The 16,025-nt window shown below is 42.0% G+C and overlaps 1 protein-coding gene across 2 annotated transcripts in view; it reads left to right on the forward strand.

Moving 5' to 3' along the window:
- Positions 1 to 6,572: 6,572 nt before the first annotated feature.
- The window catches only part of zfhx3b (zinc finger homeobox 3b), a 339,235-nt gene continuing 329,782 nt past the window's right edge, over positions 6,573 to 16,025 (forward strand). For both annotated transcript variants that reach the window (XM_054771463.1, XM_054771462.1), the window contains exon 1: positions 6,573 to 6,705. The gene's annotated coding sequence lies outside the window, so the exon portion shown is untranslated. The remainder of the gene's footprint in view (positions 6,706 to 16,025) is intronic.

A 16,025-nucleotide genomic window follows, 5' to 3' on the forward strand; every position in this document is an offset into this window, starting at 1 on the left:
ACAAAGGGGATTGGAGAAAATCTGGGCCACGCCAGCATCCAGCCAACCCCTTTGCTAACCTCATCTCAAACAAACACAGCAGCCATTTCCTCGCTTTGTCCCCAGAGCCGCTCGCCCCTGGCTGATCAGGCGTCGACTGCACAGGTGACATGACGCCTGCCATTTCACATTGGAAACCGTATGTTAGCGTAGGTTCTTCGCATGTGTATAGTAATTATTTATTACAATATGTTTTACATAAAGTTTAAATAATGAGCAATAATTACAATTGGATCTCAAGTGGAAAAAGTCAAAAGGAAAAAGAAATTTGACTACAATCATATACTGTAGGTGCAGTTTGATTAAAACGTACTTCCATAAATTAGGCCAGATGAAATGTATACATGTTTGCTATTTATGTAAAGTGTTTTTCCCTGACCGAGTCTTATGGGGTATTTTATGTACTGACGCATGAGGTGGTAATCGGCTGACCTCGCTCGGGGAGCTCAAAGTGAAAGATGCTGTTATGCTTTTGCGCCGGCCGAAGTGCCACAGTACCGGGCCGGGTGGCCTCACTCCCTTGTGTGCTCGTAAAGTCAAGCGTGATGGAAGCATTGCTACACTGTGCTCAACACTACAACACTAGCCCACCAACAAAAGGCAACTAAAAGAACAATAAGCCAGGTTACGCAATGTCATACCTTGCTTCCATTGATACTTTGCAGGTTTTTAGTTGTCTATTTATGTTTATTATTGTATGTATATTGTATATAGGATATACTATATTTGTTAATTTATTCATATCTATCTGTATAAGTAGGAAAAAAATAAACAGTATTACCACAAAGACATTTTAACAGATTTTTATTTGTAATCCCCGCCTGACCATTTTCATCTGCCGCTCTGACAGCCATGGATCTTGTCACTCATGTTTTTCATCAAGTCGTGTGCATGGAGCATGTGGCGAGTCCTGTGGCCACTGAAGCGAACGCGGAGGCCCCAAACACTCCCCATCCAAGGCGGAGAACAACACAAACAGCGCGTCCGTGTGTCCATAAGATCAAGCTGCAGTCGTGTACCCACGTAGAAAAACAACTGTCCTCATAGTGAAGTGCTGTGGTAAAATGTCTGCACTGCTCTGAAATGCATGCATATTTTACAAGCGATTGGGCTAAACAAACAGGCCAACGCCGTAACACCAAATACTCTTGACATAAATATATTTGTAACTGGCCATGAATATTGTCCATGCACAATGTTTTCTGGGATGTGCCGGTAAAAATGTGTCCTGCACAGAATCATGTATCCTTTTGGTGTGAGTCTACAATGCCAGCAGCCAGTTACTATCATCACTTGTTCCCATCTCTGACTGTCCGCTCATGCAATTCTTGTGCCTCTTGCATTCCTTATTATTTCAGTGTGAACACGACATATGTTGTATTTATTCTAATTATGTCATTGTGTTTTTTTTTGCCGGCAATATATATTTTTTTCATTCTATAAAAGCCACCTGTCTCTAAGAATACATCAATCCCTCATCCCATACCATTTTTAATTGTGATTTAATTGTCCTAATTACTTCATTACTAATTACATGATTAAGATAATTAACGCCGTGTTAAATACTTTATTGCATTTTCTTTTTTGGCATGAAGGACTCCTCTTCATTAGTTAATTCAATTAATTATGCACAATGCCAGGTATAATTCCCACCAGCAATTCCACTATTAATGAAAACTCGCCCTGAATGAAGACATGTAAATGTTTTTATTCTGTAATTAATTGAAGATGATGATGTAGTTTAAATATGAAATACAAATATGTTGTTTATAAAATGTTCTTACAATATAAACGTTGGAGCACTCTAACATGGATTAGAAAACATTGATATTAAGCGTAGTCGTTAATGTCTGAATAAAAGAACAAAATATAGGTTGTCTGGCTCAGAAGTTTTTGACAGAAATTTGCACCCCTGAAACTGGAATTGCTCATTAAGCATAGAGCAGACTTTGTAAAGTGACCATAATGGTGCTGCCTGATGAGAGCGAAACAGGTATTAGGTCCCCTTTCACAGAAATGGTCGCTCGAATAAAGTCAGCATGGGTTGAATCAAGTTGAATCAATCAACAGGGTTTGCCTTTATTGGAATTTAGTCATTGAGGAGATAATAGGTTTAATACAGGATGCTGCTGCGAAAGCTATCAGAGTGCTAAAAATCAGAAGATGGCAGGCAGCTTCTCTCTGTGTGTGCGTGTGCGTGTGCGTGTCTTCGTGTGCATGTGTGTCCGAGAGTCAGAGAGTCGGTTTTACTGTCACTACCTGTGAAATTGTATTCCACGAAGATGGATGCTTTCTCTTATATTCATGACATCCAGGGATGCACATTCACCTCCAAAACTGTTTAATATGGATGCAGCGGAGGCGGACACATATATATACATTCATAAACCCGAACGCCGCTTCGCACACACTTGTGCCCCGGCACACTTGCAAACACACACATTTTTCTTGCCCAAAAGACAATGCATGGCTGGTGTTTTGCTCGCGCTGATGATGAAGAGTGGTAGTGACAGTGCTGCTCTCAGTAGGCTTGATGCATTACAACACAGAGCTGCCATGTTGCGTAAATTCTGTCTGTGCTCATTGAGAACATGGAGGCTTCTCATGTAGCAGGACATTGGTGCACTTTAGCTTCCCTACTACTGCGTAGTTTGATCTCTGGAGTTTTATAATGACATTCGCATGTAGGCTAGTCATCCATTTTGATGGGGACGGTGACGCCTCAGTGCCGGCTTCATATTGTTCTCACAGGTGTTTTCTGTGAATGTCGGTGCCGTTGAAGACATCCCACTAGTGTTGTCCACCTCCCACCTTTGACAGATGGGTCGGCAATTGCGGTTGAACCATCCATCCATCTATTTTCTATGCCGCTTGTCCTCACTAGGGTTGCAGGGGTACAGGTTAAACCAAATATATTATATTGCATTATCTATCACAGTACAGTGTGGATAACCAACACATACTGTATCAATATGTATCATATCAACACTGATGCTATCAAGTCCCAGTATGTTTTGTTTTATGAAGCACCACGTAATGTTGTGAGCAGATGATGGTATGAAATGATGTAAAATATGAAGAAAATGTTTTGTTAATGACATGAGAACATGTCGTTTTACTTTGATTTACTGTTGTTTAAAGCCACACATCACATAATTGCCTTTTAATTGTATGCCTCATAACACATAATTGCCGTATCCTGATATACTGGAAATTCCAAAACCGGAACAGTCGAATCAGTTTTGTGATTTCAATTTCACTCCATTTCCATACATCCATCTTCTATGCCGCTTATCCTCACTAGGGTCGTGGGTATGCTGGAGCCTATCCCAGCTGACTTCGGGCGAGAGGAGGGGTACACCCTGGACTGGTCGCCAGCCAATCGCAGGGCACATATAGACAAACAACCATTCACACTCACATTCATACCTATGGACAATTTTAGAGTCGCCAATTAACCTAACATGCATGTTTCCGGAGTACCCGGAGAAAACCCACGCACGCACGGGGAGAACATGCAAACTCCACACAGAGATGCCCAATGGAGATTGGAACCCAGATCTTCCCAATGTCCTGACTGTGTGGACAACTGCCTCCATTTATGAACTTGAATAATTTCTTAATTTATATTTTAAACATAAGTATTTCAGTAAAACTACTCCACCTTTGAAGATGTCTGAGGGACATGTCAGGAATCTGGAGAGGGAATAGGAAGGTGTTTTCAGAGCAACACTCTCCCCTAGTGGCGCTTTATAATTATGGCTAGAATTGATAAGTATGTACAGTGCTACCTCTGTTGCAAAGGGCCCGTCTCAAACCGAATTGTACGGAAATGTAAACATTTTTTCCCCAAAGGAAACAATGTAAATCCAATTAACCCGTTACAGACACCCAAAAATGTTCACACAAAACACCTTTAATATTGAACAACTGTACTTTTACATGTAGAAAACAATGTGAAATGGATATAAATGAATATTTAACCTCACTTCTATCTGTAGGAGAGAGCCACACAGACTTTACCTTCGTTCTCGTACTCGAGTTATTGCTTAAATTCAATAGTGTTTCGCATCTTCTTTATCCAAGTTCTGCCACTTGCAACTTTCTTTGGGACATGGTGGGTATTTTGCAGCCATAAACAATAAAAAAGCAGAGATTTGTGGTGTAACTTTGTTAGTTGGCAAAGAACTACAGAGTCAACTGGTGATGGCATCATAGAAAGGTGATGGAGCTGGGGGACATGGTGGGAGTTGAGGAGACGTTACGAACACAGTAGGTCTCACAGTTTTTTTTGGGGGGGGGGGGTTCGCACACTATAGCGATCTAATTCATCTTATTTATGATGTATTGTGTAAAACTAAGACATGAATAACATCAAATTAAAAGCACAAAATGAATGGCAACCCACAGTCCACCAGTTCAAGCCTGGAATTTTTCCAGAGAGATTATTACATCGCTGTTTGACGTGTATGGTAAAAGGCAGTGCGCTAGCATGAATTAACTTGAGACAAATGTGCACATTAGCACTCAATAAGTCATCAAAACTTACCTTTATGCATTCCCACATAGTATCAGCATTTGACACCAAATATGAGGTGAAAGAAAAATGGTAAAAATACAGTAGTAGTCTATCTGTGCGGCACCAGATAAAGTTAGCACACGCACAATGGACATGCGTCAAGTGAGACGGATGTAACAGAGAGAATCCAGCCACTTTTCAAAATAAAACAAAAAAATAAAATAAATAATGGAAATAATTTTTTGTTTCTCTGCGGCCCGGTACCAAATGACCCACGGCCAGGCCCGGGGGTTGCGGGTCACTGCCTTTCAGGATACCGTAGTATTGTGTTAACTATGTATTTGTTTTTGGGTGTGTCATCCAAGATGGCTGAATAAACAAGCAATGCTGGGAGCAGTATGTCCACATTTTTATTAATGCCACAAGATTCAACGTGCCAAAGGGTAAGACACAACACGCAAATTTTTTCCAAAAACCAAACGAAAACCGAGGTGTTTGAATACCGAGGTCATGTGACTCTTTGTCGGCAGGGAGCATCAGAACACAACTTGAGCATCTGGTTGTAGTGTTTAAGTGAGTGCATGCTTAATATGTGAGTATGCAGTTGATTTAATCCCACAAAAAAGAAAAGAAAAAGCGAAACACACGTGGAGACTCAACTCACTGACATGATATCTCATGAGATTTGCCACCTGCTTGCATAAGTTCACACATCATGATGGTTTGAACTCCAATTTTTCGTTGGCTCCCCATGCATTTCATTCTCTTCGCCTTTTACTTTTTTCACCACTACATTTCTAGCAACGTGGTGTGGATCCCCACGAGTCCTGATAGGAGGGCATCATTAAGTTTCATTTAGGCAGTATTCTCCCTCTGGACACAATGCTATTTAGCCAGCACCTTACTGCCGTCTACCTGGGGGCCTCAGGAGTATGCCTCACCATGGCATCTCAAGTATCAACATCCCAGCACTACAGGACAGGCAGCAGGAGAGCTCTTTGCATGTACATGGAAGCAAAAATACCGCGTCTAGTCTATTAGGAATATCTCCATGGAGAGGCTCCTGCAAGACTTGCTACATTTCATTCACTTTGGTTGAGGTCTGTTGTAGAACTAAACTTAGGCACCATGCCCCAGCTGCAGGTTGTGCGCTGCCTTTGGTGAGGGGGAGGAGAGGAATCACAGTGCGTAGAAACCGGGGTTCTGTTCAGAGGTGCACGGGAGAGGTTTTTTGTAATCCTATGCTAAATTCGGCATCAGATCTTTTTGGGGAGGTGTGTAAAATCACTATGTTTTTCTTGTCTTTACCTTTTTCTGCAAACCTCAAAAAAAAAGAAAAAAATGATGATAGAGCATGGCTTTTCAGCTATCTCACCCTTAAGGCAAAATGTACGTGGCTGCTTGGCGGCATTACCTCTTCCTCGAGACGGCTAACCTCCTCAAAGGATGTCTGCAGAGGGGATGCCTATGAGAAATGGGGAAGAAGCAAGGGAGGTTTGGGATTGGGGGAGAGACATGTAAGGTGATGGGCGGGAGGTGCGGGGGGGGCAGCAACTAGGTAGGAAATATGTTTTTGATTCAAAGAAGGGCAAAAAAGTCAATTTAGTCCCTCATGTTCTTTGTAGAACATTTAACTTGGACCCTCCCTTGCCTCCTATATCCCCTCCTTCATCCTCCACACACACACAGACACACACACAATGCACAGACACAATGTCCAGCAGATCTGTGGGATATCACAGCAGCCATCCTTTTTTCATGGTCCACACATGGGTTGCATGCTTCCCCAGACATATCTTCACCGTATGGCTTGTGTATGTCCACACTTTAGCAACAGGCACACATTGAGGGAGGAGAGAGGCAAATAGGGAGAGAGAGAGAGTGACAGCAAGGGGGGAGAGGGAGAAAGGTAGAGAGTCGGACAGAAATAAGAAAAGGGAGGGGGAGTGTTTTTTATATGTTGGTTACATGTTTATAATGCAGAGGAAAAAAATACATTTTGTTTTTTCTATATAAAGAAATAGCCAAAGGTTTGAGGATAGCATCAGAGCATTTGTCATATTTGTGGTGAACTGGTCCACATAGCTGCAGCCAAAGCCCCGAGCAGAGCTCTCTACTTGTGCTGAGCAGGTTGGAGGCGACCCAGGGTAAGTTATGGGCTTCTTTTCTCTCTCCCTCTCTTTCTGCTCTCTACTGCCGCTGATTACGATGCTACTGATTGATTGGTTAGAGGCTGTGGATTATCACGGGCCGCTCGTCACCAGGTACCTGATGATGAGAGGAGGGAGAGACAGGCTAGGAGGAAGTAGGAGAGGGGTTGGGGGTGTGGGGGGGATAGGAGGGATGGAAATTAGATGAGTGCAGCCAATGCTCACATCACCAGATCTCACTAAGTCGCTCTCCGATTTCTCTGTTTACTATGCCAAAGCCCATTTGTACACTGCATGTGGTTAAAATGGACATTTGTGCATTGTCTTGATGTGTGTGTGTGTGTGTGTGTGTGTGTGTGTGTGTGTGGTCCATTCGGCACACTTTGCCAGTTCGCTTTGCTTTCCTTATTCAAAGCGGCGTGTGCTGATGAGGGGAAGCCAGAGGGGCCTTTTTGTGTATATGCAAATGAGGGGCACGTGTAAATGGGAGGGGGCTGGATGTAAGCGTGTATGCCACGTGTTCTACTGTTTATATGTTCTCCGTAGGGAGCCTGATCCTCAACAGATTGCAACCATGCCGTGTGTTCTTGCTGCTGCTTTGTTTAGGACATTCTCTGACAAGGATGGCAGAAGACAAGCGCGACCGGGAATGCTAGAAGTAGAGGGAATAAACTCACAGTTGCACAGAAAGGAGGAGGAAAAAATGGCAGATGTGCTTTAGGGCATGTTTTCACCTCATTGACAAGATGCAATGATTGCTGTTTTGCGCCGTGCCTCCTCCCCCTTTACCTCCCCAGACATTTTTCTAAGTCATTTGCATGTCAAAGCAGTGGAGGCCACTGCACAGATTAGCATGAGATGACATAATGATGTAATGAATTAAAAGCTCCTGTTTAAACTCCGCTCTTTGCTTTAGTGGGAGGCAAGGACAGGCTGTGGGGGGGGTGCAAACCGATCGTATGTGATGCTGATTGAAATAACCTTTCCCTCTTGATTTGATTACAATATTACAAATGAGTTTGCTTAATTATATTTACATATTTTAGCTTTATATAGCTTTCTTTTTGGACCATAATCACCCTCTTGATTATTATAGCCAGTTAACCCTCATCAGTTGTACAACTTTAAAAAAAAGGACATCATTTATGACTTGCATTTTAAATCATGCAGTTTAATTAATGTTCGTGACTATTTTAGCAGTGGATCACTCTCTGTGTTGTAGCTTTTTTAAAATATGCGAAAAATTTGAGCAAAAGTCTGGAATGTTTAAATGGTCAGTGTTAGTCATTCGAGAGTTTATTCATGCAGTGTTAATTACTTTTATCCAGAATCTTCCATTCCCACACATTCTTTCCTCTTGGATGATTTTAAGGGTATTTTTGCTGTTTGTATCAGGGGTTTTCGTCTTTACGTCTGAATTGTCATGGCCTCTCGACCAGAACAACAAACAGAGAGTGTGTACGGCAGCGATAAAAGCGTATGGAGCATCAGTTGTTGCGCTGGCTAAAACATTGTTCTTATGAAGCTGGAAAGATGTGAGACACAACACCTGGGTTGCTATGGTGAAACATTTACTGTGTGAGAGGACCTGGAGCGTGTCACCCATGTCATCTCTCACACACTCCCGGTCTTAGGAGCCCCTCCTTGTACACACACACACACACACACACACACACACACAAACACACACACATGCTTAAGGCGATTGCAATATTTGCCTTGAGTTGGGGGCATCAGGAATAGTAGTTGGGCTGAGTGATTTCTTTAAACTTTGCTTCTCTGATGGTGGCAGTTTTTTGTTGATTACTAAAATCGATTTGGGACTTATATCAATAGTTGCCAAATATAATTATCTGTGTAATTTAATGGAAAATAATGATTTTTTTTACAGTACATAAAATAAACCTATTGTAAAACGTATGCAGTAATGTCACCCTGGTGTGTAAACATACACAATAACAACCATAAACACCAACATGTCATTTACTCCTAATGGTGAATTTGTCGGGAAAATCCATTCATTTATTCTCCCGCTTTCTGATTTGTGGCTGCCCCCAGCGTGGCCCCGCAGCCGCCTTCGTCCAGGCGGGCGTGTCCGCGTGGAGTCAGCTGGCTGGTGCAGGCCGTAATGAGTATGCACTGTGACAGCTGGGATAAAGTGTATGGATGTGTTTGGTGGGAGTAATCAGCTGCTGACCATGGGGTTCAAGGGGGTGATGTGAGGCTTTATGACTGCAGAGCTCACGGACACGCACACAACACCACTCGCACGCACGTACGCACACTAAGGTCCGTTGGGACTGCTTCATCTCTGATCTTTACACTTTTATTTCTCCTGTTTACGTCTGGATAAAAGTGCATTTTCAGCCATCCAATCTGGGAAAATCATCCTTGAAAATGCGCTCGGAGGCAGCGTAAACAATCTACAGAACAGCATTCAAATGGTTATTCAACAGCTCTACAACTTCAGGTGGAGCTGAAAAAACATGTGACGTTAGCGTGTACAAACATGGATACAATTTATTATGGTACGCTGTGATTGCATCACCGATTACATTCTACTGCACTTCTGTTGATACCTCAGTGATTTGCAAACGTATATAATTCACCACTAATAATTGCATAAAAACCAAAGAAAAATATTGATAAACTAATACACACAAATGTTGTAGCTTTCATTTTGTTTCAACATTTGCTTTTTCTCCCATTGACCGTGTGGATGTCTCAGTGAATTTACTGTATTGCAGTAAGCATATTGGAGCATCTGTCTGCAGATGTGCTGTAACCTTGGTTATCTTTCAAAGTTACCTTAACTTACTGGAAACAACACAAGTTTGCGTGCACATGTGAGAGTTCGGACCCTTGAACTCCTGACCCCGTCACTCTGGCCGGCACTTTTCCCCATGCTGCTCCTCCGGTTTCACTATAGTCAATGGCGAGGATAGGTGGGAAAGGGGTTTATTGGTATTGATCTACCCAGGGGGATCATTAGGCATCACTATCAATTCACAGCTCCAAGCACACAGCACCAGCCCATACAGACATTGCCAATTTGTCCCCATTAGAGAACCAGCTTTGTGGGTGTCTGCTGTGAGAGGCGGCTTGGGCCTGTTCCACAACCAGGAAGCAAGTGACCATGAACTTGGTAGCCATCGAAGGTTGCTGCATGACTGTCATGGAGATCATCAGGCAACATGCAAACAGTATTTTAAGTGTAAACAGATCTTCCCTGTTTATTTACAAAAGTAAGATGTTTTGACTACTTTGGGTGTCCTATCTGTAGCTGCTGCCACATAAGTTATATTATTTACCAAGGGGTAATTGGCACTGTAATAGAATACTAGAGTGAGGCTTATCCAGCCTGGCCCACTTATCTGTGTAAGCTGGCTGGTGTGGTAACTAAAGCTGTTGGATCCAGTCTTGCTGACGTTAACCCTCTACGAGAGTCAGGTGTGAAGGGAGCTGCGCTACATCGACTGTTAATGCACATGCGTTTTCTCTTAACGTTACTTTATAGTGAACATTCCAACGTAGGAACAGCATTATATTTCATCTCGTCTTTACGTAACACATAACACACGCACGCACAACTTCCGCTATGATTCAATGTACAGTTGTCGGTCGCTCCATCGCGGTTCGAACATTGCTGTCTCAGTCTATCGCGGTTTTTAAAATTATTTAATGAATAAATGATCGCTGTTTGATGGTTGACTACGGCCTATTATTAGTAAAAAAAAAATGCACACTTAAGCAAATGCTACGTATTCTTGGCCTAAATTAATAAGTCATCATCATTATCATGATAACACAATTTTTATGCAGTTTCATTTGTAATTGTGAAAAACATGGACATTTTTTGTGCAATCTGTTTTTTTTTTTTTAAACCACTATTGGTAGCATATGCTAGCCAGTGGTGGTGTTTTTTGGTTGGTGGAATGTTTTCTGTGCAACGTGGCCTTTTGTTTAATATGGTATCTTGCAAAAAAAAAAAAAAAAACTGTAGAAGTTCTAAAGCAACTGGAACATTGAAGACGGGCAGTGATTTGTATTTTATTGTTGTTGTTGTTGTTGTTTTTTTTTAATTGCACCACATCACAACTGTTTCAAAATGTGTGCAGTGAAAGATGGCACCTTTAATTCAAGTATTTCCAAAAGATTTTACAAAAATCTCCATATTTCCCCAAACATCCAATCGGTGCGCTCCATAAATATACTGTATATCCAATCAGTCAGACTTGATGTTGACCAAGCGGTTAAGTGAACAGCAGGTGATTCTGTGTTTTTCCCACGCCACTTGACCTCTCTGTGGCCTCCTTTCACAACAGCCTAACCAAAATGTTACTCATGCAGAAAACCTCCTGCACTGATTGCCGTTGTCTACTTTAAACACATTCAATTTATTCACCATATACACTGTAAAGGAAAAGAGTGCCACGGTGGGTCAGTGAAGATTCCTTGCATATTTTTTAATTCATTTAATCTTTTCAATGATCAGAATTTGTATTCACTTTGCCCTCTTTTTCTCCCTGAACTGGCCCTAAGCAGTGCAGACATTAACATCACATGAAGACCGCAATGGAAAACACACTCCTCGGGAGCAACGCATGGGTCCTCAACCTGAGCTTTTTGCGTGTGGAAATCAAAGGCCCGGTGATAATGACTTCAGTCTGGGCAAAGTGTGGGGATCCTTTTAGCCTCTATTCCCCTGTCAGCATTCTGCTTTCACACATCCTTATTCACCCGCGTTTCATAGGGCGCTGTGCAACTCTCCCACACAAGGTCACTGACCACACAGACGACACATGGAGCCAGCTAGTCAGTCGCACCTCATCAAGTACAACTAGAAATAGAAAGGAATCATGCCAAACTGGACAGGACTATTTTTTTTCCTTTGTAAAATTGTATAAATTATAAGAGGATGTACAAGGGGTTTGTGTTAACTGTTAACTGCAGTGATGCAGGGCCACCAACAGAGGCCAGTGTGGCCTGATATATACTGTATGAGCTGGACCAGGAGCTGCACGGTTTAACAGTCCCCATTCTCCTGTATATTTATGTATCGAGACTATGTTTTTATGCAGCTCAAGAAAACTGGCATCTTTCTCATCGCCTCTTACTGACCTCTTAATTGAAACAGTTACTTTTAACTATTGTTTTTAGTATGTGTTCATATTCAGTTCGTGTCTATTTCAGTTTAGTAAATACTAAGTCATCCGAAGTAAACATAGCATTACAAGCAAGAGCACTGGCTAAATGAAAGTCTACATGGTTGTGGGCCATTGTAAGCCAGCGGAGGCAGGCGGTCTGAGAGTAATCAGATAAAAACAATAGCCTTTCATGAGCCTTAAAAACGTACAAATGAAAAATAAACAGAACTCAGCCAGTGGGAGATACTGTATGTGCGCTTCTGTTTTTTACAGCAGGGATCCGCAAGATTGCGCCGCTAGAATTTATATATCAGCATTTGTGTCGGCCTGCGTGTTTTTCAGTTTGCGGATGTAAGTGTGTGTTTTGGGGAAAGAAAACGAAAGAGGAGAGCGATGGATGGGGGAAGTTCAGGGGCCCTGGGTGTTTTAATTATCCACTGCTGTGACGTTTGGTCCGAACTCCCTATCTCTCCCTGGCTTTTATCCCTGTCTCATGATTTGAGCGCTACCTTTATCCCTAAGCCTTCAGCTCTTCTGGCCAAACAAAGGAAAAAGGGAGGACAAAGAAGGGTTTTTAATGCCATAGCTATTCCACATTTACCATTAATATCCCTCCCTTTTTTATGTAGTGCACAGCAAAGTAACCTCAATAAAGTGACCCCAGTGAGCTGTTGGGATGGAGAATCCTCTTGTACGAGGGCAGAGCTCTTGGTGTAGTTCTGCTCAAAAGCTGAAGTCAAGTGCTGGCAGCGTCCTGAACAAGTGAGGTGAAGGAGCACATTTTTTATCTTCTTTTTTTTTTTTGCTCCCTCCCTTCACTTGTTGTCAGTTAGAGGAAATCATCGAAATACCAAGTGTTCTCAGGAAGACTCTTTCAAAAAAAAAAAAAGTTGCCTGAACACTATTGGCTGAGAAATGAGTTCTGTGGATGGACACTACGGGTCACATGGCCTTGAAAGCGGAAGCATTTCAACATCAACTTGGCATCCATGTAGCATCACAGTTACATCCACGGTCAATAAATTACATTTGTGTAGAACAGTATGGAACGGAATGAAACACCGTTCTTTTATTTCTGCCAAACAATGCTGAAATTTTACATTCAGTAAAAATCATAAAAATAACATTGTTATAAATTATAAATTGAGTTTGTTTCAATTAATACTTTTCATAGACCGTAACAGCGAATGTTATTTACCATATCTGTGCAGTTCAAATGTACAAAAATACATTTTTAGATATACACTATTTGGCCTGAAATAATTATGGTGATCTGTGTCGGTGCTATAACCTAATATTAAAAAATCATTGAGTTATTATGCTGGAAACACAAGGTTGCTGTCTGTGCATACAAAATGTATTAAAGCAGTATGTATAAACACAAGTATTGCATCAAAGCATGTGCCGAAAGGCCTGTGTGCGTGAGTATACCGTATGCTGTACATATTGTGTGTTGGTGTGTGAATTGTGGACCGTACTGTATCTCCATGACAACATGGTTTTTGTGGTGGTTCTCTTCCTGACATACCCCCCCCCACCCCCCATTTTTTTTTTTTTTTAGGGTGGGGGGAGATGTAGCACTTGTGAATTACCCTACCTCTCGTTCAGTCAGCATGTCACATGGAAAAGAAAAAGGTGTTGGAACGGCATGAGGGGGGTCTGCATGGTGGGGCGTGGGGCGGGGGGGGGTAGTAGTATGAGGAATCTAATGGGCGTCTGGTCTGATTGTCCTCAGTCGTGGCATTAGAGACAAAGCAGATGAATTGTGCAATGGATTCGAAGAGATTGGAGACAAGTGCATGTCAGCAGCCCCCTCCCTCCACGCCTCCCCACCCCCCATCCTCCAGGATCCCTCCCTCTCCATCTCTCCTTTTCTTTTTGTCTGACATCCTGTAAAAAAAGGCAGGCGTGACAGCAATGCTCCGCTCGAGCAAAACATTAAAAACAAAATGCAGTCCTCACCCATTTTTCTTTTATATTAGATATTCAGGCAGACATTTGGCGCACGGCTCCCATATTAATTGTGAGATGCCGCATGACAAATGTACACAATATTAATCGCTAAGCAAACATCAAGGACATTTTGATTCATGCTGTCTGAACTGCTCGCAATAAATGACAGCATTTATTCGCAACACATTTGAAGAAAAGAGGCACTGATCTAATCAGCATAAAGGAGGCACACCGGTCTGAAATCTGGGAGACTTTTTCTCTTTGACAGTAGAAAATATGCTCTTCTGCTCATTTTCTCCACACTCTGAGCCCACTCAACCAACAGCATAATTTTACCATAGAAAAACTCCTCCTCCACCTAGCTGTCCTGACAGCAGAGGTACAGCAGCGGTTCTTTGTTCCTTCATATTGTCACAAACACCACAACACAACCCTGATGTGCGGATCATGTTCATCTCTGGTCAGCCTCTTCTACCTGGGTGAAGTATTTGGAGTAGTGTTGTAGTTGGACAGTCTTCTGCTTTAATGAGGTTTTGACAGCTGCCGGCTTTGAGCCATACTATGGTCTGAGTTATCACCTCTTCTTAACTGCGATTGTGCTCGCTCTTTTCTCCCTATGCATAGATTTACCCAATAATGAAGCATAAGCAGATTTTTTTCGCTGTCAAGTGACCATCTTGGCAGCACTGGCCTGCCAACTTTTGTTGTATGTTGACTGCATTTATTATTCATCTTTACATCACTTGTATTTTAGTATGAATAATGGAAGAGGTATGAGAGGAGGTAGAAGAGGCATGTGAGAGAGGGGTGCCACGCAGCATGTGTCCTTGGCTCTTCTCGGCTACTGAGCTGAGCCGAGCAGGCGGGGGCTTGGGGGAGGAGGAAGATGTACCTGGTGCAGGGCCAAGATCCATGGTCCTGCTCTTTCTCTCTCTCTCTCTGCTGCTTACCTGGCCCTCTCTCTTGTCGAATTTAATATCAGTGTATAAATCAAAAACCTCCTGTCTGACACACACCAGCCTTCATTAAATTCAAATGGGGAACGGGTCTCTTTTGGATCCAATTTTAATAAAACCACGTAATCAAAGGTGGGTTTAAAAATGGGTCATCGTTTCACAGCCCGATGTCTGGTCGCCATTCGTTTCTTCAGGCGAGAAACCCATCTCACACTTCTACTCTTGATGTGTCTTTTCTCGTGTATTGTTTCTTAGTCTTGGCTCACAGTTTTACAAATGATGCATTAAAGGTGTCGAGGAGCATCATGTTTCCTCAAATGGCTGATAAATAGTTGATAAAACAGCCGTGAGCGCAATAGTGAGCACTTCTACCTCCATATACGTAAGGTCTATGCACACGCGCAATCAAACAGCGGTGAATCCTCTGCACTGAAACAAAACGTACTCTTAAAAATGTTGCCAATATTTCAAAGCAGTTCGAGATTGACTCATCACTAAATACGCAACTTCATTTTCTGCACGTAACCCACCAAATATTAATTTTCCATTACTTACAGTGCCTAACTTTTTAATATATTTTTTAATAAACAGGCCTAGAATAAACTGTTCAAAATCAAATCAGTCATGCACCTTAAGCGTTTGAGCCAGCTTGGTACTTTTTTATGTTTTATTTAGTTATTTAGGGTTTGTTTAGGGTTTTGTTTCGTTATTTAGAGTTTTTTTGGTTTTGTGATGATGTTTGTATGATGAATATACAGTAACTCATTTTTTTTGTTACGGTTCAGACTTCAACGTGTTCTAGTTTGTGCATTAAATTCACCACTTTCACAGAGAATAATGTATTTTATAGTCTTTAATCAAACCCTCTTATTCATGTTTGTGCCCTCATTTTATTGCTATGTTCTTTTATGCCTACCCTGTCACACCTGCATCAGCATCCACTAAGACTGACCCCTTTTTAATATAGATTAGGAGTAATGGTGAAGCCAATTTGATGAGAATTAGGTTGATACCAAATCTACCAACAATCCATTGTGCTTTATTATAATATATGGAGCATAGCTTTGTTGCTGTGTAGGGTGCGTCACATTTGTACGGTTTTGATCTTCAAAATGAGGCAAAACTGAGTGTTTCATGCAGCCGGTGATCAGAAGAGGGCACTATGAGTCGCTGATCAGCATTCTGGACTACATTTGCTGTCAAATGTCTTTCTCTGTTCTGTCTGCTTGCTCTCACTTACCTTTCATCACGCTGCAGAGAC

Source organism: Dunckerocampus dactyliophorus, chromosome 3, assembly GCF_027744805.1.
Source record: "Dunckerocampus dactyliophorus isolate RoL2022-P2 chromosome 3, RoL_Ddac_1.1, whole genome shotgun sequence".
In the NCBI taxonomy this organism is placed as follows: Eukaryota; Metazoa; Chordata; class Actinopteri; order Syngnathiformes; family Syngnathidae; genus Dunckerocampus; species Dunckerocampus dactyliophorus.